Below are 23957 nucleotides of genomic sequence, written 5' to 3'. Positions count from 1 at the left end.
TATATTAGTATACTTTCAGAGATGCAATAAGTTCCCCAAGGCCACAGAGCTGATGAGATCACTGGTTTGTTAGGAATTATCACTCACTGTTGAAAGATTTTTCTTTGCTATTTGCTTCAATAGAGAGTAAAGAAAGAACAAGAAACAACCTCTCAACCCATTTCCCATATTACCTTTCCTAATTCATTATATTTTTTAAAAGTTAGCAAAATTCTTAAAATAGTCTTTACTTTAAATCTTAGATAAAAATCAGAATTAGACGAGTAATTTTCATCAAAAGCAACTGGGCTGGGGCACCTGGGTGGCTCAGTGGGTTAAGGCCTCTCTCTGCCTTCGGCTTGGGTCATGATCCCGGGGTCCTGGGATCGAGCCCCACATCGGGCTCTCTGCTCAGCAGGGAGCATGCTTCCCTTCCTCTCTCTCTCTGCCTGCCTCTCTGCCTACTTGTGATCTCTATCTGTCAAATAAATAAATAAAATCTTTAAAAAAAAAAAAAAGCAACTGGGCTCAGAATAATAGCTAGTTTGGGGAAAATAAAGTTCCAGTTAAGAATTATTAAATAAATAAAAACGTACATGAATCTATATATAATCATTTAGTAAAAAACAGAGCCTTTTGGTGGTGGAATGATTAAAATGCAATGACGAAAGTATCTAAGCAGTTTTCTAATATGGAAATATGTGGAAACCAGTCCTTAAATTTGTGTTCATTGGATAAGTATTTCCAGACTATAAAGGATTATTCTCTCTCAAGTAGAAAAATTAGAGTTGTTTATTTTAAAATGTGAGTTAACAATCCAATTTTTATTCAATCAAGCAATCAGCTCCCTATTTTTTTTTGAAGTACTGATTTCAAGATTGATATTATTTCTTCTTTTCAGCTAGGCATAGTAACATTTAACAGAGATATTAGCAAGCAGCTAGTTCTGTTTACCATATGTATATAAAGTGATATGCTATTCTGGTGCTACATGTCCAAGTGTTTGTACTGAATGCTTCCATAATGTCAATAATGATCCACTATTCAAAATTAGATGTAGCCCCAATTTCTCAAATGCTTGAGTGATCATTTTCTTTAGTAATTGAGTTCCTCGTAGAATTCCTCTGCTCTGATTACTCGCTCAGTAATCTAAGCATATTAATTTGAAAAGCTGCATAAGCGTGTGGCCAGGATAATGGCAGGGAAGTAATTGCAAGGAAATCTTTTACAACAGACTTATTTTCATCTAATAAACTCTTCCCTGATGGTTAACTGGCATGCAATGAATGTGATATGAGTTCTAAAATGTATGTGTGTTGAAATGTCTGTTGAGATAGTGGAAGATTAGATATTCAAGAAGACACTTAATCACTTAAAAATGTTTCTAAAATAGTGTGTGTGTGTTTCTTTTCAACTTATTAGGAGGTCTGGATTTTAAGAGAAAAGCCAGTAATTTTTTGAGTGTCCATCAAGTGCCTAGATGACTTTCCTCTGTAGTCACAGGTAGTCCTCACATCAACATTGCATAAAATGTGTTCCTGTCTCTGTTACACTGATAATGAAAAAGGAACCCAGAGTGGTGACATAATTTGCCCAAAGTTATAAGTCTAGACTTCAGGTTAGTTCTGTCTGATTTTAAACCTGTCCATTCTTTGGTTTCTGCCTTATCACAAAAGATTAGCTATAATTCTAGGCTTTATTTCAGCATTTTAAAAATTGATTAATTAGTTTATTTATACTTTTTTTATTGAAATATAATTGACATAAAATAACCAATTACGTTCAGGTTTAAATCATACTGATTTGATATTTATATAAATTAGGGACCATCTGTAACCAAAGTTATTACAATACTATTGACTATATTCCCCATGCTATACATTACATCCCCATGAGTTAATTATTTTATGACTGGGAGTTTGTATTTCTTACTACTCTTAAGCTGTTTCATCTGCCTGCCCCTCCCCTCAGCTCACTCACAACCCCTACCCCTTCTGGTAATGCATAGTTTCCTGTATATATGAATCTGTTTCTATTTTTGTTTTGTTTCTTAGATTCCACATAAATGAAATCATACTGTGTTTGTCTTTGTCTGACTTACTTCACTTAGCATAATACACTCTAGGTCCATCCATTTTGTCACAAATGTCAAGGTTTTACCTTTTTTTTTTTTTTAAAGTAGGCTCCATACCCAGTGTGGAGCCCCATGCAGGGCTTGACCTCACAACCCTGAAATCAAGACCTGACCTGAGATCAAGAGTCAGACACTTAACTGATTGAGCTACCCAGGCACCCCAAGAGTTTATCCTTTCTAATGGCTGAATAACATTTTTGTGTGTGTGTGTGCATGTGTGTGTGTGTACACACCACTTTATCTAATGATAGGCACTTAGGGTGCTTCTGTATCTTGACTGCTGCAAATAGTGTCGCAAGGAGCACAGGGTACTTATATTTCTTTGAATTGGCGTTTTTGTTTTCTTCAAATAGATACCCGAAAGTGGAATTGCTGGATTTTATGGTATTCTATTTCTAATTTTTTGAGGAACATCTGTCCTATTTTCTATTGTGGCTGCAGCAATTCTTACGTTTTACATATATGCGTAAGAGCTCAATTTTCAATGTACAGAATTAGAATTAGATAATGACTCCTCAGAGGAGAGGAGGATTGTAAATGTTTTATCTATTCTGTGTAATCTATAAACACACATTATACCCCTAAATCACATTATTCTCTATTAGTCAGATGGTTCTTCTTAAACTGTCAATCACAAGATGGTAGAACTCTGTATTTGTATCTATTTCTCTAATAAGTTCATAGTTTATTAACTATTAACTTTTTGGAGGAATGATGAAGAATGCGTTTTGGTTTGGTTTGGTTTGGTTTGGTTTGTGTTCTTAAATGATACCAACAGGGCATCTAATTTACTGTCAGTAAGTCTAAGGGTATTTCTAATGCTTTATTGTGTTTGAAAAATCCTGAAGTTTAAGCCCAACTGTTAGCAAGAACACAGTTATTAGTGTTGTTTTTATTTTAAATTCTGTCTTTATAAGTAGTTACTACCTTAAATTTCATTAGACTGTGTTTAAGGGAAGCCCTTGTCAACTTTTGTGGAAAGAGATTTATTTGATAGGCATTTGCTTTACTTTATTTCCTTAAGTGAATCTATAGTCCCTCAATTAACTTAGTTGCTCTGTAACTACCTTAAGCATAAGTAAGGCCTTAATATGTCAAATTATACAACAGTAAAACATAAAAGTCGAAACACTGTGATAAAATAGCACCTGTATAGTATTAATAAAAGAGCCCACAGACTATGAAATGTAGATTACCACATTGGTCTATAATGCTATTCTAATGATCTCATATTAAAATTCTAAAAAGAAGTTTTTGATTTAGTTTGGGTAACAGATTAAACCTGTTGCTTCTTTTCATACCTGGGTTTAAAAAATAAACATGTAAATAAAACATAAACAAAATCATTTGCTCACATTTTATTTTGTTGTGTTTTGTTACTGAGAGAATTTTGGAATCAAGTAATAATAATATCATATTGGCACTGCACTTTACAATTTTCAAGTCCCTTTACAATAATCATTGAGTCTCACAGCAGCACACTGATGTTAGAATATAGGGCAGGTAATCATCATCCACCTGTGGCTAAAAAGGAAATTGACCTCCGGTTTGTCAAAGGCTGGGGAGAAGTAGGGTAGAGCCAATGAATGGTGACTTCTTTCCTTGTCATTACCCCAGTTTTCTGTGTCCCCAGTGTTTGTCTCCTTGAGAGTGCCCTCAAGCCTTTTTCCTTATCCCTCACTCCCAGTGACTCCCACCCTTCCTGTTCCTCAAACTCCTTGGGACTCAGGACAAAATAGCCTGAATCTTGCTTTCTCTGACATGTAGATCCATTTTTCCTTTAGTCTTTTCAGTGCAAAAATCCTACAGCTAAAAATTATTTTACTTTTTCTTTGCCTCTAGAGCTCTAAGAATGGAAGTGGTGAGAGAGACTGGAAAATCAGAGTACAGATTCTCTATAGGCCTTATTTCTTATTTGTTCACTATTACTAAGGGGGGGAGAGGTCTGAACTTGAAACTGTATTTCATTTCCCTGAGACAGTAGGTAAAGGATTTGGTAGGCTAATCCCTGGCATCCTTAGAAAAGAAAAAAATTAAAAAAATAAAAAAAGAAAGAAAGGAAAGGAAATAGGTGTCTGGGAAATCTGTCAAACAGATTTACTCAATCAGGAGATATCAGCCTTTCTTTATCCCATGTACCTGAATCCTCATTCTTGACTGTCCTTTGTCATCTCAGTTTATAACTCCATCACTTCCACTTGCTCAGACCAGCATGCCTGCATTCTTAAGATGCAGAAACAACTGCTTTGGGACTATTCTGGAGGAAAATCCCACTGTACCTGTCTGAAGGGATAGTGAGGACGATGGAATTCCCAAACAGATCTTGAAACGGTAGGAGAGAATACATTGTGTTTCTGGCCCCTAGCTTTGCAACTCCAAATGAACTTACTGTGGTGATATAGTCATTTAGCACTCTCACAGACAAGTATGTGTTCAATGCCGTAGCTTGAGGAAAGGGCTGGCATTGTTTACATAAAGAGAAATTCTGAATTACTGTTTATTGACTTGGGAATCAATCATTGGGGAAAAAAAAAAAGGAGGCATATTACTTGAGCAACAACATAGGTATTTGAGCTTCAGTCTTAATCATAAACTGATAAGTGTTGGATAAAATATACTTATATGTTTCACATTTACATTTCACAGCTTCTTGTGACAAGTAATATACCCCTTATACAAAACTGTTCTACCACTAGCCTTGCTATATTCAGTTATAGCTGGGTTTGAGTTTTTACATGGAGTTGAATGTTTGGGTTTGCTATAGAAACTTCATTTAAAAAGGTTGCATTTAAAACTTGCTTGGAAATTTTGAAAAAGCTGGGCAAGTACTTGTTCTAAAAAACAAATGTACACACAGAACAAAAAGGAAAAAAGAAAAACAACCCAAAAAGCAAAAATACAATGGCAGTGGCAACAGAAGAAACCTAGTAAGGTGAATTAAAGGGCTGGGACATGTTTAAAATGGAGATACTTAAAAAAAATAAATAAATAAAAAATAAAAAAAAATAAAATGGAGATACTTGAAGAAGGGGGGGCTCTTGTTGGCTATTATTAATCATTTGAAGGCTCTGATATATGAAGAATGAAATAGACCTATTTCGTTTGGCAAAGCAAAAATTAAAAACAACAAGTAGGAATTATTACAGATTGATACATTTTTTGACCCTAAAAAGAGGAAGAAATTTCAAGCCCTTAGCGTGATCTCACAAAATAAACAACCTATATTGGTACTAAGTTCAATACTTGTATCGGAGGTATAACATAGATCACAGTGATGTTGTAGCTAGGATTGTTGAATTTGGCTTATAAGTCTGAAATGTCTGTGATCCCATGACTCTGATACAAAGAGTACGTTGAAGAATTATAGACATTAGCTTCCTTGGCATGCGTAGCCACAACATTTGGCAATATGCCATCGACCAACAAAGCTATGCGAATCTTTTCTTCAGCTTCCTTCTTCTCCATTCTATACTATTGTGGGTAAGAAGGCCAGTAGTTTCAGCTTCCAGAGAGAAATATCCTGGTGAGCCCTACATGATTAAAAAAAAAAATTAAGTGTTTTAAACAGAACCTTAGAAAACATGTTTCTGTTCGGTAGATTTACTTATTATGATCTAATAGCAATCTACTTTGGGTTTAAGGCAACTCTTTTCAACTCTAGTCGAATAAGTCAACTTCAGTTTTCCCACAAACCAAAAAACAACTATTGTCTTGTTCCCACCTGTCAAAATGTCTTAGGTGAAATCAAATTTGCAAGGAAGATATCTTGTTACCTGTTTTTTTGTTCTTGTTCTTTCTGATTTATCTTTCTTTTTTCTCTTTCTATGGAGACTAAACCAATTTATTTCTCACAACATTTATTTTGAGAAAAGATATGACTAATTTACAATAATCCCTTGGAGGAGGAAAGAAATCAAATGCATAAAAAAAATAGACCCAGGAAGAAGTTCTATCCTCATTATGCTATTTTGTGTTCCTAATTTTGCAAAACAAGCAAATGAAAGAAAGGTCTGATTACAACAGTAATTATATCAGAGAAATTTAAATGCCCTAAATTTAGAAATACAACCTAAACTAAGCATGTGTGGCTGCTAGACTATGTATTGAACTCACAAACCTAAAGACTTTTTATCATGCAGACCCATATTTGAGTGCTGCCTGTACCATTTATTAGCTGTATGATTCTGCGCAATTCATGTAAACCATCTGAACCTCAGTTTACTGAATTTGTAAACTAGGAATCATAAAAAATACCTGCTTTATAAGATTTTATGATAACGCAAATGAAACCCTTGACCTAGGGCTACCCGGTTCTTGTGTAAATATTCACTGAAAGTTTGTGATTATTTTAATTGACTTGAGGGAGGATTAAGCCTATAGCTTTACTAATAGCTCCTCAGGTGTAGATTTTGAAAGATGAGCAGTGCGCATTGTTTAAAGTGATACTGTGGTTTATATTTGCTAAAACTCTTTTTCGTGAGTTACTTTATGCAAGGATTTTTTTTTCCCCCTTGTAGAGAGGTAGAAGACTAGATTAAAGAGGAAAAATGGGAAAGGATGCTTGAAAACCCTGACTGCCTTTTAAATATTTCTGAGTCCTGTTCAACTGGAATTTTTAAAGGGAAATAGAGCCAAGCAGGACAGTGGATACAGTCATCAATAAATAAATGCAGTTGAATGTAGAGTAAATGTGTGGGTCTTTGGGTGAGTGAAAGACAACCTCGCTGTGGAGCAATATACATTTTAAGAATGTGTGCTTTCTTTTAGAAGTTGTGATTCAGTCACTACTTCAATTCAAAATTTGAAAACAGTTTTTTTTTTTTTACTTCAAACAGGATTGATGATGATCTGAGGAAATATAATTCCTCATATGTAGCATAGGGAAGCAAAATATAAAGTGGACTTACCAGAAGTACACAGATGAAAAACATTTGTTTCATGACAGAGGATGTTAGAATAGGAACAAGAAGTAAGTTCTAGTCATAACCTTATGACGCATTTGTGTGCTTTGGGGCATGAATTTATATTTTTGGGTTTTAATTCCCTCATCTGTAAAACATGAAACTGACTGGACTAGATACTCTCTTAAAGTTCATTTCTTTTAGAAACACCCACAATTCTAAGAATTCTATGAAATTATATTTTTTAAGGCTAACCACATATTTTGCCCATATACCATGATACAAAAATGACTTATTTCTCAAAATCTATTTTAAGGACTACTGGAATTAAAATTACCTGAATTAATTGTTAGAAATGTTGATTTGGGAGGACCAACCTCAGTCCCAAAACATCAGTATTGGCCATGGGATCTAGAAGCTGTGTTTTTAATGAGCTATCCAAGCAATTCATAGTTCTGTTAAAATTTGGCTGTTAAATTTGAGAAATATTACTTTGTTATTATAGATCAAATATGATTTTTCACATTTTTTAAAAGATTATTTATTTATTTATTTGATAGGGAAATAGCACAAGCAGAGGGAACAGCAGGCAGAGGGAGAGGGAGAAGCAGGCTCTCTGCAGAGCAGGGAGCCCGATGTGAGGCTCGATCCCAGGATCCAGGGATCATGATCTGAGCCAAAGGAAGATGCTTAACCATCTGAGACACCCAGGATCCCCTCAAATATGATTTTTGATTAATGTAATATCTTTAGATAAAGGCTTTTTATTTATGACAAAGCCGTTTTACTCTGCTACTTGATATGAATGAAGATTACAAAAAGAAAATAATGAGATGAAGGAAGTTCTAATAGTTTTTTTTAAATCTATATTTTTGAGTATATAGAGCTGTTGATTGAGGAAGAATCTTAATAGAAACAATGTAAGTAAATGACCGAAACACTTATTTTTGTGCATTAAAATACTTATAAAATGTGAATAAGAACATAAAAAATTTTCTCAGACACTTAATAATCACTTCTAGAAAATGGAAAATGCGTTAGCTCCAGAATTTTGTGAATATTGAATAAAGAACATATTACAAATGGGTAAGGGGAAGAAAAACACTTTAGATTTTAATCTAGTTATCTTCAGTATAGTTGTTTCCAAATAAGTCCCTCAAACTTATAACTAAGTCAGACTAGTGATAAATAGCATTTTTTACACAACTGTAATAAACAAGTAATTTAAAAAAAGCTTTCTGGAGATCTAATTCTCATACTATGAATGCATCCACTTAAAGTGTACATTTCAATGTTTTTTAGTGTATACACATGGTTGTGCAACCATCCCAGGCAAGTGTTTTTTAACCACTTAAAAGTCTTTCCATTTTTAGGAAGATGCTTGCTCAGCTTCTACTCTCTCAGCTGACACCATACATTCCAAACAAGCAATTTCACTCAGCATTTTATTGACAAACCACTTTTATCAGAATGCCAGGGGCTATCTGGGTGCAATTCCGTGAAAGAGTGATTTTGAACTCACACTGGATCATTCGGGATTCCAAAGTAAATTCACCTGAAAGCTTATTTAGTGTGAATGAGAGTTGCCATGCTGCTTGATGAATGCGAAGCTGAAGAAGATTGATGACAGAAAAAAGGTGGGGGGCTTCCGATGGACATGCTGCAAGGGCATAGCTATCACATTTGATTAAAGACTGCGCTGGGGGTTAGATGCTCTTTGACGCTAGATTATTAAGCAATCCCACCTCCCCAAAGGACATACACAATTCTGTAGAGTCTCTTTTGGGCATCCTGATAGTGTGTGTGTGTGTGTGTGTGTGTGTGTGTGTGTGTTTGTGAGAGAGAGAGAGAGAGAGAGAAAGAGTGAGAGAGAATGAGAGAATGCATCATTCTACTGTAGGTAACAAAAAAATATACCAAAAAAGTTCCTCTTATTTATGAAGATACTATTAGGAGAAAAAGAACAAAAGGGACACAGGAAAGAAAAGGATTTGCGATAGTTCCTTCAAAGAATAATTGCTATTTAAAGCGATGGGTTTGCCATTCCTGCTTCAGCCAGGGGCTCACACACTTCCTTAGAGCTTTTTTGGTTTTTTAATTTATACCGGTAGAAGTTACTATTTGGCTTCTTCCTTGTCTAATATTTGGAGATGTAGTTAATGAAAGATTAAGGTGTCTGTCATGGTGCAGCTGCTCTGATAATTCTGAGCGACTCTTACGTTCATATTTAGTTCCATATTGTATATGTGTCCTCTTGTGAATTCAGTTATTGCCTTTAGAAAATAATTGGCTCTTTGTAGTATCAGGAAATTTGTTTTATTGTATAACATGTTCCTTTCCCTTGTCATCAAAATTCAAGAAAAGAAAAGCCATATATCAGCAAAATGCCTAAAATCTGACCATTGTATTTTGTGCTAAGGAAAGCTAAGTATTCCTTTGTGTGTGAACTGGCAAAGAGGCACAGACCATTTGGAAAATCAAAACAACAGTGTTTTCTACCCAGCCCAGGCCTGGGAGAATGTTTGCATAACTCTGGAAAAGTTACAGAAACTGTGACTCTATTGTCAGACTCTTTAAAGTTCTTGTGTGATAGTATTTATTTTACCACCATGGAATCTGTAATCAAATCAAAGCTATATGTTGCTATATAGCTATTTTTAAGTACTTTTAAAGAAATTTAACAGAAATAATATATAATAATTATATGTGTGATAAATGTGTGTCTTTGTGTGCGGGCACGTGTGTATTTTATCTAGGTTTTTTTTTTAAGAGCCACGTATTTGGTTCTTATTTTTGAATTGCTAATCTTTCTAAGACTGATCTAATTAAGAGAAACCAAATCTCTGACCTAGATATTCAAAATGATATATGACTTGCTCATTGTTATTTCTTAGGTTATTTCATCCCAAGATGAATGCGCAGAGAAAGTTAGAGGGGAATAATATATATATATATATAAATAAACGTTATAGTAGTATATATATATATATATATATATATAATATTCTTGTAGTCTTATGTGTAACAAATAAAGTAGGATCACATATTAAAGGCAGAACTAAAAGGCTTGTAATTAATAAGCATTCTCAGCAATCTTTCATGACAGTTCTTAGAACTTATTGATTTTGGCTTATAATGTATAATATGCAATATGTTGGTGCTCAAAGCTGTTTCCTCATGACTTGAATAATTTCAAAGTATAAAAGTACCTCAAGTTATAACCAGCCTCTTCTTAAATTTTTTAATTTTAAAATTTTTTCTAGCCTCTCTTTTTAAAGAAAAAATAAATTAGCTTAAGTTCTCCCTCAAATTTAGCATTGTTAATTAATTCAGCCTTACTCCCTTATACAATTAGAATTTAAACTCATGGTCTCTACACCTGCCAACAATGAAATGCAATGAAAAAATAATGTTGATGATGATTTAAAATGACTTGCCCATAGTAAAACAGTAAATGGAAGGAAAAGGCTCTTTCTGGGTAAAAGACTTGAAAGGAGATCAAAATTAAGCAGTTGGCTCAAATATATTTTCATTCTTAATTTATACTTTCTTTAAATTTCTTGCTTAATGACTTAAGTAGTAAGTGGATTTGCATGCTAATTAGTAGTTTATACTGAGTATCTTTTAGAAGGTTTTTTTTTTTAAGTTTTTAATTTTAATTCCAGTACAGTTAACATACAGTCTTATATTATTGGTTTCTGGTATACAATATAGTGATTCAACAATTCTTTATATTACTCAGTGCTCATCGTGATAAATACAGTCTTAATCCCTTTCACCTATTTTACCCATTGCCCTACCCATGTTCCCTCTGGTAAGCATCATACTCTATAGTTACGACTCTATTTCATTTTTCTTCTTTAAAGATTTGTTTATTTATTTTAGAGAGGTGGGGGAGGGGCTAAGGGAGAGGAAGAGAGAAAATCCCAAGCAGACCCCACTGAGCTCAGAACCCAGGGGGCCTCCATCTTGCAACCATGGATCCTGATCTGAGCTGAAATCAAGAGTCCATCTGTCTACTGACTGAGCCATGCAGGCACCTGAGTCCATTTCTTTAAAAAAAAAAAAAAAAGAGAGAGAGAGAGTCTGTTTCTTGATTTCTCTCTCTCTTTTTTCCTTTGCTCATTTGTTTTGTTTCTTAAATTTCACATATGAGTGAAATTATACGGTATTTGTCTTTCTATGGCTTATTTCACTTAGCATTATACTCTATAGTTACACCCATTTTGTTGAAAATGGCAAGATTTCATTCTTTTTTAAGGCCATTATGTATGTATATATCACATCTTCTTTAGCCACTCATCTAGAATTACTGGATTGTAGGGTAGTTCTATTTTTGAATTACTGAGGAATCTGCATACTGTTTTCCACAGTGGCTGCACCAATTCTAACAACAGTGTTTGAGGGTTTCTTTTTCTTCACATCCTTTCTAACACTTATTATTTCTTTTGTTTTTGAGTGTACCTATTCTGACAGGTGTGAGATGATACCTCATTATAGTCTTGATTTTCATTTCCTTGATGATGAGTAATGTTGAGCAAGTTTTCATGTGTGTCTATTGGCCATATGTATGTCTTCTTTGGAGAAATGTCCATGTCCTTGACCTATTTTTTAATTGGATTATTTGTGTTGTGAATTTTATGAATCCTTTATATATTTTGGACACTAACACTTACAGATATATCATTTGCAAATATCTTTTCCCATTCAATAGGTTACCTTTTAGTTTTGTTGATTGTTTCCTTTACTGTGCGGTTTTTTTTTTTTATTTTTGATTTAGTCCCAACACTTTATTTTTGCTTTTATTTTCCTTGCTTCAGGAGACATATGTAGAAAAATGTTGCTATAGCCAATGTCAAAGAAATGATTGCCTATGTTCTCCTCTAGGATTTTTATGGTTTCAGTACTCACATTTAGGTTTTTCATTCATTTTTAATTTATTTTTGTGTGTGGCAAAAGTAAGTGGTCCAGGTGAAGTGTTTTGCTTGTACCTGTCCAGTTTTCCCAACACCATGTGTCAAAGAGACTTTTTCCCATTGCATAGTTTTCCTCCTGGATTGAAGTTCATTGACTGTATAATTGTGGGCTGATTTCTGGGTTTTCTATTCTGTTCCATTGATCTATGTGCTTATTTCTGTATCAGTACGATACTGTTTTGATTTCTACCGCTTTTTAATATAACTTGATGTCCAGAATTGTAATGCCTCCATCTTTTTTCTTTTTTCAAGATTGCTTTAGTTATTCCAGGTCTTTTGTGAATCCATAAAAATTTTAGGATTGTTCTAGGTCTGTGAAAAATGCTGTTGGTAGATTGCTTGGTTAGTATGAATATTTTAGCAATGTTTGTTTTTCCAGTCTATGCGTACAGGATGTTTTTCCATTTCTTTGTGTCATCTTCAGTGTCTTTCATCAGTGTTGTATACTTTTCAAAATACAGGTCTTTCACCTCTTTGGTTAGGTTTATTCCTCAGTATCTTATTATTTTTGGTGCAGCTGTAAATGGGAATGTTTTCTTAATTTCTCTTTCTGCTGCATCACTATTAGTTTACAGAAATGCAATAGATTTCTGTACATTGATTTTGTACCCTGGAACTTTACTGAATTCATCTATCAGTTCTCCTAGTCGTTTGGTGGAGTCTTGAGGTTTTTCTGTATACAGTATCATGCCATCTGCAAATAGTGAAAGTTTTACTTCTTCCTTACCGATCTGGATGCCTTTCTCTTCCCCCGACCTCGTCCCTTCCCCTGTTTGATGTGGCTAGGACTTTCAATACTATGTTGAATAAAAATGGTGAGAATGGACCTTCTTGTTCTCTTTTAGACGTTTTAAAAGTTGACTTTCTTGAAAGTAGGTCACCAAAATGTGGTTATTTTAATATTCATTTTGTCTGTTTTTACACTGCTAAGTAGAATAAAAAAATTTGTTGATGAAATATAAATAAACTTTCAAAATAACCACAATAATCTGTTTTAACTTTATTTTTTACATAATACCACAAACTTTGATCTAAATTTCTTGAGTACATTTAGGGATGCTGTAACTCACCAAAGCTGGGTGTTTAAAGAAAAAGTCCTTGAAAATTTGTTTAAAAAAATGTACTGGAAAGAATCCATAGAAATTAACCAAAGTGAAACAAGGTTAGACAAAGACAGCTTGAAAAACCTTTTTATTAATATGAAACCTGAGTATAATATTTTCAACTCAGTGCTGTTCAAAACATTCTTGGCAAAATATTCTAAGTTAAGTTTGAAAATAATTTGATGCATGCTTTCATAATTCAGTGTTTAGTAAATTCAGTATTTTAAGAAAATACCTAATTTAGCCAACTCATGGCATGACTTTTTTTTAGAAATAAGACCCTATAGTCTTAAAACTAATTTAATTATTTTTTTTACTGTTAAGGTAGGTTATCTGGAAGTGGATTTGGAAGTTTGAAATAGTTTAAATTGAGGTGGATGGAGACGGTCACAAATGGAAACTGATTCTTGCTGAAAAGTGCCTCAAGAACTTTGAGATTCTAGCCTATTAAAATAGGATAGAATTTATTTAGGATCTTGATGATTTAGTAAAAGAGTTTAAACAATAGTTAATGAAATTTAAAAATGGGTTGTAAATTGGCAGATGTTACCAGAGCTATTAAAACTAAAAAAAAAAATTAAGAGAGATATGAAGAAAGACAATGTGAAAATCCATTAAATGAATAATCCTAGAGAACAAAATTAATTTCTGATATTTAGGGATGTTGGTAAAAGTGCCATCCTAAGCAATTTCATGATATTCATAAAATGACACATTAATTCTGCTTTTTCACAGATGGGATAGAAGAACACAGCATTTAATCACAGTCTGATTTATTATTTTAAATTGAGGCATTTTAATATCAAAATAAATATATTCCATGGTATCAGTAAAATGAAATAGTTAACAAAAAAAAAAAAAAGAAAGAAAGAAAGAAAAAGAAAAGGAAAGAAAAGAAAAGAAAAAGACAGTGAGGTTAGAGTATAAGTGTATTTATTCACCTAAGTGGTATAGTTGACATATTCTGAGGTATATGAAATATGTGACAATTAAATTATACAAGGTAAAAAACTGTCATGAAATGAGCCCGAGGGGCAGAATTTATTAATTTCTCAAAAGTTAGTTGTGAGAGCTCTCGTTTGACATCATTCACTTGCCATATTTGATATTAGGATAGTTTATATTTTTAAACTTAATTGAGATCAATTTTGTAAAGTATGTTTTGAGAAGCACTGTACTGAAAATATACTCAGATTCATATGAATAAAGAGTTTTTCAAACTGTCTCTTGTCAATTCTTCCTTCAATTTTGTTGATTTTTATGGTTTTTTTTTCCAGCACATTTTCTTCTTTGGGAAATGTTTTTCAGGGCTCTCTTCGAACCTTTGGCGAATGACAGCATTCCAAAGTGTATGCCAAGAGGTTTGCATCAAAGTTTGTGGTATTATCGAAAAGGAGATTATTACAGTGCTCTAGTCGGAATGTTTATCAGTTCTTTCCAGTTTCTAAACTGTGTTAGTAATAACATTTAAGTATCAACTAAAGAAAAAATATGTCATAGACTGGTTTATAAGTGGAACACTTTGATACATAAAGCTGGTCAAAATAATTGGTGTTCAATAGAAGAGTATTTCTTTGACATATTTTCATTAATTTCTAAATTGTCTAAATTGTTTGTTTCTACCATATGAAAAGACACTTATTCAAATGTTTCCAGTATTCTTTACTATACTTTAAATATTGAAGAAAGTAATTAACTAATTTTTATTATTGAATATTTTTGTAGTGATGAAACAATACTTACTAGCTCACAATAACTTTCAAAAGTCTATTTATTGAATTTATGAAATTTCACAATTAAAATGACTTTAATAATATGTCTTTGTAAACTTTTTATTGTTTAGTTTTGCGTTGGCTTCTATTATGCTACATTTCAGTTGATTACAGGATGGTTTAAAAAAATATGAAAGAAGTAATGTGTTTAATTCATTTGTTGTAATTATCTATATCCATGCAATTGTCAGAAAAATCTTTGCTCCTGCAGTGAGCTGGAATGAATGATAAGAAAGTGGTGTTTTCATCCTTAGAAATAATCTGCTGCCTAAGACTTATTTTGTAAATAAAAGAAGAAGGAGGAGGAAGGTGGAAGAGAAAGAGAAAGAATAATAGAAGCAAATAAGAAAAGAGAAAAAAGAGGGAAAAGAGAAGGAAAGGAGAAAGAAGAAAGCATATTGGGATTTTCTACTCATTTTAGAGCTGTTCAGTTTAACATAGTCACAGATATTTCTGCTGTTTGCAATCTTAATCACTTCAATACAAGAGAAGAGACAATAACCTATTTCTGTATATATCTGATTTCTATCTTACCTTTTAAAGAACTACATATATATCTTACATACTTAAAAAGGTTGATTTAGAATAGGTTTACTCTTAATTTGATCATTTAATCTTATATAATTTAGAGAGGGTGCCTGCCAATAATCATACCAGTAATTTTTTCCAAGAAATATTTAATGAGCACCAATTTAATACACTTGTGAATAAAACAACATTCTTATTTCATAGAGTTTATAATATCATAGGGAGACAGATAATTAATTCACGGAGAAATAGATGCATAATTTCTAATTCAGTGAATCTTGGAAATTTTACTACCAAAAACTTCCACTAAATAAAAAGAATGATTTAAGGATATATGGCAGCAAAGCAAGAATCGCTTCATTTTACAATGATTATATTTGAGGAGACTGGCAAGTTTGAATTCCCTTATTTCACAAAATTTTTCTTTTTCTGTCTTTTTCTCTCTCAGTCTTTTTCTTTTTCCTTTTCTGGCTTTTTCTGTCTCAGGTTACTCTAGCATAATTTCTTGAAGTTCATAGTTCCTTGAATCTAGGGAGATTCTTCCCAGCCCTCCCAACCCACTGTCATCATTTAAGATCTGAAATAAAGATTCCAAGAGAGACTTCAGGACTCTGTGCCTATGCAGCTAGGATCCTCACGGTCTTTAGGATCCAACTAGGTGGTTTTACCTCAAGACAAAATACTGATAAATGAGGTGAAGAGTTGGACTATTTTCAGAGCAGGAATGACTTGTCTCTAAGTCATGATCTTGACAGTTGCTTCAGGGCCTCTTCTGTCTTTCTATACTTGTTTACCAGACCTTAAGTTTATGAGTCTTTTGATTTGCTCTTATCTTCCCAATAGATTTCTCTTATGTGTATTTGCATGAATGTGGATGTGGCTTTGTCTGCATTTGTCATTTTTGTCCTATGTCATGCTTCCTACTAAGGAATTCCTCATTGTTTCTGCTCAACTGATAGAATCCTTTTTGTTTTCAAATTTGTTATGGATACAGTCTTTAAAACTGTCTCATTTGTGGTTTAAAAAAAAAACTTAGAACTTGAGGAAAGATGGTTGCATGTGATCAGCTCACTTTACTGTTGTGATAGGGGACCTCTCTCCTTTTCTAAGAACTTCATACTTGTTTGTACAACAGACCTGAGATTATGTTTAAGTAGAGATATGAAAACATATCTCTATTTTGTTACTGTATTTGGTGTGTATTTGGTGCTTATAATTTTAGTAACTATAGTTTTTTTTAAGTGGTTGTGAAGGGGATATTGCACTGCTCAGGGAAACCAGGTGTATTTAGACCGATCACTGTGGAAGAGGAGACGAAAATTTTTAATACAGAGAAGACCATAGTCTGAAATTGATGTTTAAAGAAACAAATGTATTTTGTTTTTGCAAGTAAAAATGACAGTGGTAAAGATAGAGATTTGAGATATATACTTGTTGTAGACATTCACTAGAGAGCCTGTACCTCTCTAAAATGCAATGATGTGATGACTTACTTAAAAATTGAAGATAGGTAGCATTAACAGTGGGTAACATTCTGCTTCATCCTACCATATCTACTTCTTTCCTTTATCCTGTTCCTACACCTCCTTTGCTTCACGCTCTTACTTTACTCTCATTCTCTACTTTTTTTTCTATTTCCCCATTCTTTTATTCTTTACTCTGCCAATAATATCTCCCCCCTCTTGGAACTAAAAATTTGATGACCCCATCTCTAGTTTAAGTTATTAATTTGAAAAATCATTTAACAAATATTTATTGGATTTCTACTATATGTCTGATAGTATCCTAGACCACATAGATAGAGTAGTGTTTACAAGGTAAAGTCCTAACTTCAAGGAAGTGTACGTTCTCCACACCTATCCTGATACTGTAGCCACTAGCACTTGTAACTACTGAGCACTTGAAATGTGGCTAGTCCAAATTGAGATGTTTTTTGTTGTTTTTTTTTTTAAAGATTTTATTTATTTATTTGTCAGAGAGAGAGAGAGGGAGAGAGAGCAAGCACAGGCAGACAGAATGGCAGGCAGAGGCAGAGGGAGAAGCAGGCTCCCCGCTGAGCAAGGAGCCGGATGTGGGACTCGATCCCAGGACACCGGGATCATGACCCGAGCCGAAGGCAGCTGCCCAACCAACTGAGCCACCCAGTAACAATACACCAGATTTAAAAGACTTAGTAAAAAGAAAATAATATAAAATCCTTTTTAAATAATTTTATACTGATTACATGTTTTTACATACTATTTTGGATATATTGGGTTAAGTAAACATATTATTTAAATTAATTTTACCTGTTTTTTTGTGTGCTTGTTTTATTGTTTAATTGTGGCTCCTAGAATATTTAAATTTCCTGTGTTTTTCATTTTATATTTCTGTTGGGCAATGCTGCTCTATAATCTGAATAGTTAATGCATATCTGCTGATTTACATTGTAAAAAATGCACCATTTGATTTTTTTGAAAATGTGTTTTTCACTTAAATTTTCTTCCAATTTTTTGTTTTATTTGCAAGAAACTTCAGAACTCCTTTTCTTTCTTTTTTTTTTTTTTTTTGATGGAGAAACTCAAACACAGAGGCTTTAGATGGTTTGCCTAAGATTATTTAGCATATTGGTATGAGACATAATAAATAAATTAAAATCTTATGGCTTTCAAACACATGTCTATGTATAATAAGCCAGAAGAAGTAACAAATATTGGTTGTATGAAGAACAAAAACAAATTTTCACTTATGATTTTGGAGAACTAGCATAGGTTAATTAGGTGAATGTTTTAGCTTCTTTCCTCAAACTCTTCTACAGAGGCAGGCTGAATATTGCTTTTGTCAGTCTCTCTGTTGATGCCACTATTAACTGGCATAAATGTGATGTCCTGAACAATAGACTATAATTAACAGTGCTCAACGTGATGCAATTTGAATAAATGAAAATGCAAATTGAAAAGATATTAAAATAGTGCCAGTATTAATAATTGTGGTTATAACAGGGAGAATGGTGAATTTTAATTTTGAATGTGATGAAATGATTAAAAATAAATATAGTAGTCCCTGTATGAGACTTTAAGATGGTAAACTGACATTTAACTGAGGAAAAGTTTATTATAGAAATCAGTTGCTGACAAAAATGTATCCACTTCCATGGAATCAGTCACATTAAAACTTAACATCTGAAGAGTTAGATTTGTAAAGTTTTACTTCTACTATGGGACTCTGACATTTTAAGCATTATTCAACATACTGATGTACTTGTATTTCAGTATTTTAAAAGTTTTTTTTTCTTTTTATTACATAGGATGATAAACTCTTTTGAGATTAAATATACTATGCAAGTTTTTAGATATCTCACTTTTCATTATTAATAACAATGAAGCTGTCATAATTTTATTCTGAAAAATGAAGAATTGAAAGTCTCTGATGTTTTGAAAAAATACCCTCAAAGCTTATAATGGCATTGGAAGTTGTGACACAGATTGCAATAAATATGAATTGCAAATATATATGAGTAATCTGAAGTGCATTTTCTTATACTTTGGTTATTGGATTAGTTAACTCATCTTAAATTACTATTTCTACTTAAAAGTATATCTCAAAAGTACTCATAGATGGCAACTAGACTTATCATGGGAATAATTTCATAATATATAAAAATATTAAACTACTATGATATACATCAGACATTAATCATATGTTCATCTGTTTTGTTTCTTAAATTCCAAATATGAGTGAAATATGGTATTTATTTTTATCTGGCTTATTTCACTTATTATAATACACTCTAGCTTCATCCATGCCATTACAAATGGCAAGTTTAGAAATGCATCTAAACATTTGTTTAATGGCTAATATTCCTCTGTGTGTGTCTGTGTGTGTGTGTGTGTGTGTGTGTGTACACACCATATCTTCTTTATCTATTCATCAGTTGATGGGCCTTTGGGCTCTTCCCATAGTTTGATTATTGTTGATAATGCTGCTATAAACATTGGGATATATGTATCCCTTCAAATCTGTATTTTCGTATCCTTGGATAAATACTAGTAATGAAATTGCTGGGTCATATGGTAGTTCTATTTTTAACTTTTTGAGGAAATTCCATACTGTTCTCCTGATTGTCTGCACCAGTTTGCATTCCACCAACAGTGTAAGGGGGCTCAAGGGGATTTTATTTTAAGTGGGTCATAGTTTTGGGGTTTTGTTTTTTTGTTTCTCTCCACTCCTCATTTCTTCATATACTGTTGCTGTATTTTCAATTTGAATTTACACTGATGGCTAGGTGAGCACCTTGTAATTTAATATTCTGTGATGCTTGTTGTAAGTTTGGTAGACCAGAATATCCTCCCTCAGACTGAGTAATTTTTCCATTCATATATGTTGAATTGGAAAGGACCTCAGGTAGATTACTTGTTCTCTGCTGGGGAAATTTATACCCAGTATTGGGTTATAGACCCAAATCCTACAAAAATATTTCCTTTAAGTGTCTTTTCTAATACAGTTTCCTCAGCATTAAATTTTCTTTGACTATCAAAATGATGGTCCTCTAGTTTAGCAAAATTATAGAGCTATGAATCAGTTGAACATTGTTTCAACTCATTTAATCAACTTTACCCTCAAAGAAATACATGCCAGAGTTTCATGACCCAATATCTATATGGAAAACTGGCAGATATCAGGCTCACATCTTTATTTCTACTCTTCACTGCTAACCTTTATCTCTTTAATTGAGAAGAGGAGAAAGTTGAGGGGAAGATATTTTATCAGTATATATTGATCAGCCTTTGATATTTTAGACAGAAGATGTCTAGGGTCAAACTATATGACTTCAAAATACCTTCTGGTATTTTAATGCTTCTTCAGAGTCTTTTATAGAAATATCATTTGGAAAATGACTGTAGGTAGGAATGAGGTATTTCATAGAGAAAATGCCAACTGTAAATGTTATAAACAAAACTGATTCCTCAGACTCATTCATTTATAACTAGTGTCTAAAATACGATAAAGTTTTAGATATTCAGGATCTTTGATCTTCTCTGCAATATATGAGTGAATAAATGAGAAAAGGAAATTTCTCTGAAATGCTTTGTAACTATCTCATTACTTATGAGAATAATTCTAGATATATTGAGATTTGGCTAGTAACATTCAGAAAGAGGAGTTGCATATGAATACATATTTAGTTAACATTTAATGCCTATTATTTGCCAGAGAGTAAGCTTCTGTTTTCAGCTATTGTCATTTATGTCAAAATCAACAACCAAGTATTTTTATTAAGCAGTTCTCATCTGGACCCATTCATCTCTGTAGCAGTTATTCTGCAGAAATTGTGGGGGATATATGTACACACTGTGGGTGGGATAAAGATTAAAAAAAAAGTAGCTGCTTTTCCAAAAATTCAGAACAATGTATCTTTTTCTTAATTATGATACATAGTTTGGAGACTCTACTCTTTTATGTCTTTGGACAATTGAGAACATGTAAAGCTATAGTTCAAAGGTTTTAAACCATCTGTATTCTTCTAGAACACTTTGGATCAAGGTATGATTGGGGCAAGGGAATTATTTTTGGGCAAGGGAATAAGTTAAGTGTTTTTATTTATTTTTTTAAAGATTGTATTTATTTATTTGACAGAAAGAGACACAGCAAGAGAGGGAACACAAGCCAGGGGGATGGAAGAGGGAGAAGCAGGCTTCCTGCTGAGCAGAGAGTCCAGTGCAGGGCTCCATCCCAGGACCTTGGGGTCATGACCTGCGCTGAAGGCAGATGCTTAATGACTGAGCCACCCAGGCACCCTGAGTGTTTTTATTTTTAAAAGAAAATACTAACTTTGCCTCCTATCACCTGGTATTTGAAGCAAATATATAAAATCTCTATATTTTAGCCACGAGCCTGTGATCTCAATCTCATGTTATGTATATGAGTGCAAAATATCTCACAGATTATTATTTGAAAGGACCAGTCCTAGAGACATACTAGGCATTTACTCAACCCTTAATAATTCTGTATGCTCCTCAGAGAGCAACACACTTGGTCTATATGACTTAAAATCCCTTCTGAAATGCCTTTTAGAATAACAGTTTGATACTGTGTTCTTGGTAGAGATAAGACAAGTTAAATGGTTAATTATTTCTGTATACTTTTTAAAGTAACTGGCATTGAATAAATTTTATTATGTTATTCAAAGTACTATCTTAAAATGCTTGCAAAGAATTCGTTTTAAAAAGTTTGTTTCTGCCAATAGTCAGCAAGATCTATGTTTTTAGTAAGGCAGTGGCAGCTGTGAACCTCTTAGCTCTTCCTTTCTTTGCCTGGGGTTCTAAGAGCTAATGTTTGTATTTAGTCAGAGAAGCTGCCCTGCTGTAGTTGAATTATATGTTCTTCTCATCTCTTCTTTTATTATTAAAATAATAGAGGTTTTAGAACTAATGGGAACCTGGAAGTTCATGTGATCCAACTCCCTGAGTAGCAAAAGGGAAACTGAGAGTTTGAGAGATTAAATGATGGAGCCACGAACACATAGGTAATAAGTAACTGAGCCTCCATACTAAATTGGGACATAAGCCTTCTGGCTTCAAGTCTGATACACATTTTTATTGCCAAATCTGTTCTCTTACTCATTTTAGTGATTCAGTATTATTTAAGTCTTTCATCTTAAACCATCTCTAGTGGTTTTTAGAAATAGTTGGGAGTAATAAACGGTGGAAACCAAAATAATTTTTTTGGCAATTGAAAAAGTCATCCAGAAATCTGTACCGTTATACCTTATTTATATTTACAGAAGACATAAAGAATTTTAATTGCATTTTTAATCATTATTTTTTCTAAGTCAAATCATAGTTATTAAATAAGTAAATTTGTAAGCAGGTATGCATAATAAATTTTCCAAAAGTGATAGAAGAAATGCATCTAAACTCTAAGAATTAAAATTAGGACATTATTTTAAAAATGTGACCACACTGACTATTAGGATATAAATTTATTCAGAAACTGGACTGCTTTTACCAGTCAGGCAAGTTAGGACATGGAGTTTAATAAATATTGAATAAAATAAGGAAGAAATGTGAATTTGATGAAGTTTGCTGGCAATTAGAGCAATTTATTTCACTATTAACATGACAAGCTCTAAATGGAAATCAGCTATGAATGAAAATGCAATTTTATTGCCTGGTATTCCCAGTGCTATGTAATTAAATAAAGAAATGGGGTGGAGGGGCAAAGAGGTGTCCATGCCTGACTGTTCAGGCAAGGCCACCATCCATCATGCACGAGCTTGCTGCCATCACAGTGCGGAGATGGGGTTTGTTTGTGTTTGTATATACTCAGGGAGAGTTTTATTTACAGAGTTTTGTTTTTTTTTTCCTATTTGAAATATTGTTTCTCAAGTGGAAGGAAAACAATAGACTTGCTGAATTAAAAATGGAAGTACAGTTAAATGGTATATTTTGCGGGGGTGCAAATATGAGAGAGTTTTTACTACTTAATATGAAAATCAAACGAGCAGAATGCTACTCTCTATTATCTACAACTGCACATACATATGAATTTTATGCATTATATTTTTAAAGCATTGCATTGGAATGTTGTGTGTGTGTGTGAATAAATATACACTCACAACTTAATTATCTGTCTATATATAATAAGCAGCCAAGGTAAACAGTTAATGTTTAACATATTTCTTATACAAATACCAGGAGGTTCAACTGAAGTGTTCTAGTAGTCTAAAGAAGATACAGGCTTTTTAAAATACATACATATTTTTTTTTTCCAGAAAACCATTTTGACTTTTGACTTTGTCTCTTTTTTAAATTCGTTAAGTATGTGTACTTCTGTTAATAGGTACATTTCTCTTAATGTTCAGGGATATAATTAAGAATATAATCTACAATTATGTAAATATTCAGTTGCATATGTTTTATTTTTGTTTACTTTCACCCCAAAATTATTTTTATAAGGTGTTGGCATATATTCATTTGTGGGAATATTTTAATCAATAAAAATCAGCAAATTAGGTCATAATATTTTATATTTAAATGTTTAATATTGTGAGACATATTGAAAGTGTTTCAAAAAATTTAAATTTATTGGCTTTTTGCTTACGTTTGTCTCATCATAGCTTCCTTTGCCAAAGAAAATGCATGGCTGTATTATGAATGTAAGGAATAATGTCAACTATACTGTAGGTAGTAAAAGGGGAATTAAAAAGTTACGGGGTACATTTCTCTTTTTAATCTTCACCAATTGAATATTATTGATAGAAAATATTAATAAAGATAAAATGAAAAACATGAAAAATAATGAGATAACTTCTAGAAAGTATTTGAAAAAGCGTCTTGCTCAGAGTAAGCAGTCACAACGTTAAGCTATATTAATACTGATAATGAGATAATAATTGGTTTTTCTTTTTTTGGTGTAAGCTCTCTAAAAAGAGGAATGCCTTAGGAAACAGGTTTTGTTTTGTTAAGTGTACCACAATGAAAAAAGCTTAGTTGTTATTGTTTGCAGTTTCAAAAGAAAAGAGAGGGTATTAGCTATTATAAAATAAACATGTTAATTTGGCATTTATAAGTTGGGCATTCATA

This window comes from Enhydra lutris, unplaced genomic scaffold, assembly GCF_002288905.1.
Source record: "Enhydra lutris kenyoni isolate GAN:26980312 unplaced genomic scaffold, ASM228890v2 scaffoldscaffold1, whole genome shotgun sequence".
NCBI classification, from domain to species: Eukaryota; Metazoa; Chordata; class Mammalia; order Carnivora; family Mustelidae; genus Enhydra; species Enhydra lutris.
This window is presented reverse-complemented; position numbering follows the sequence as displayed.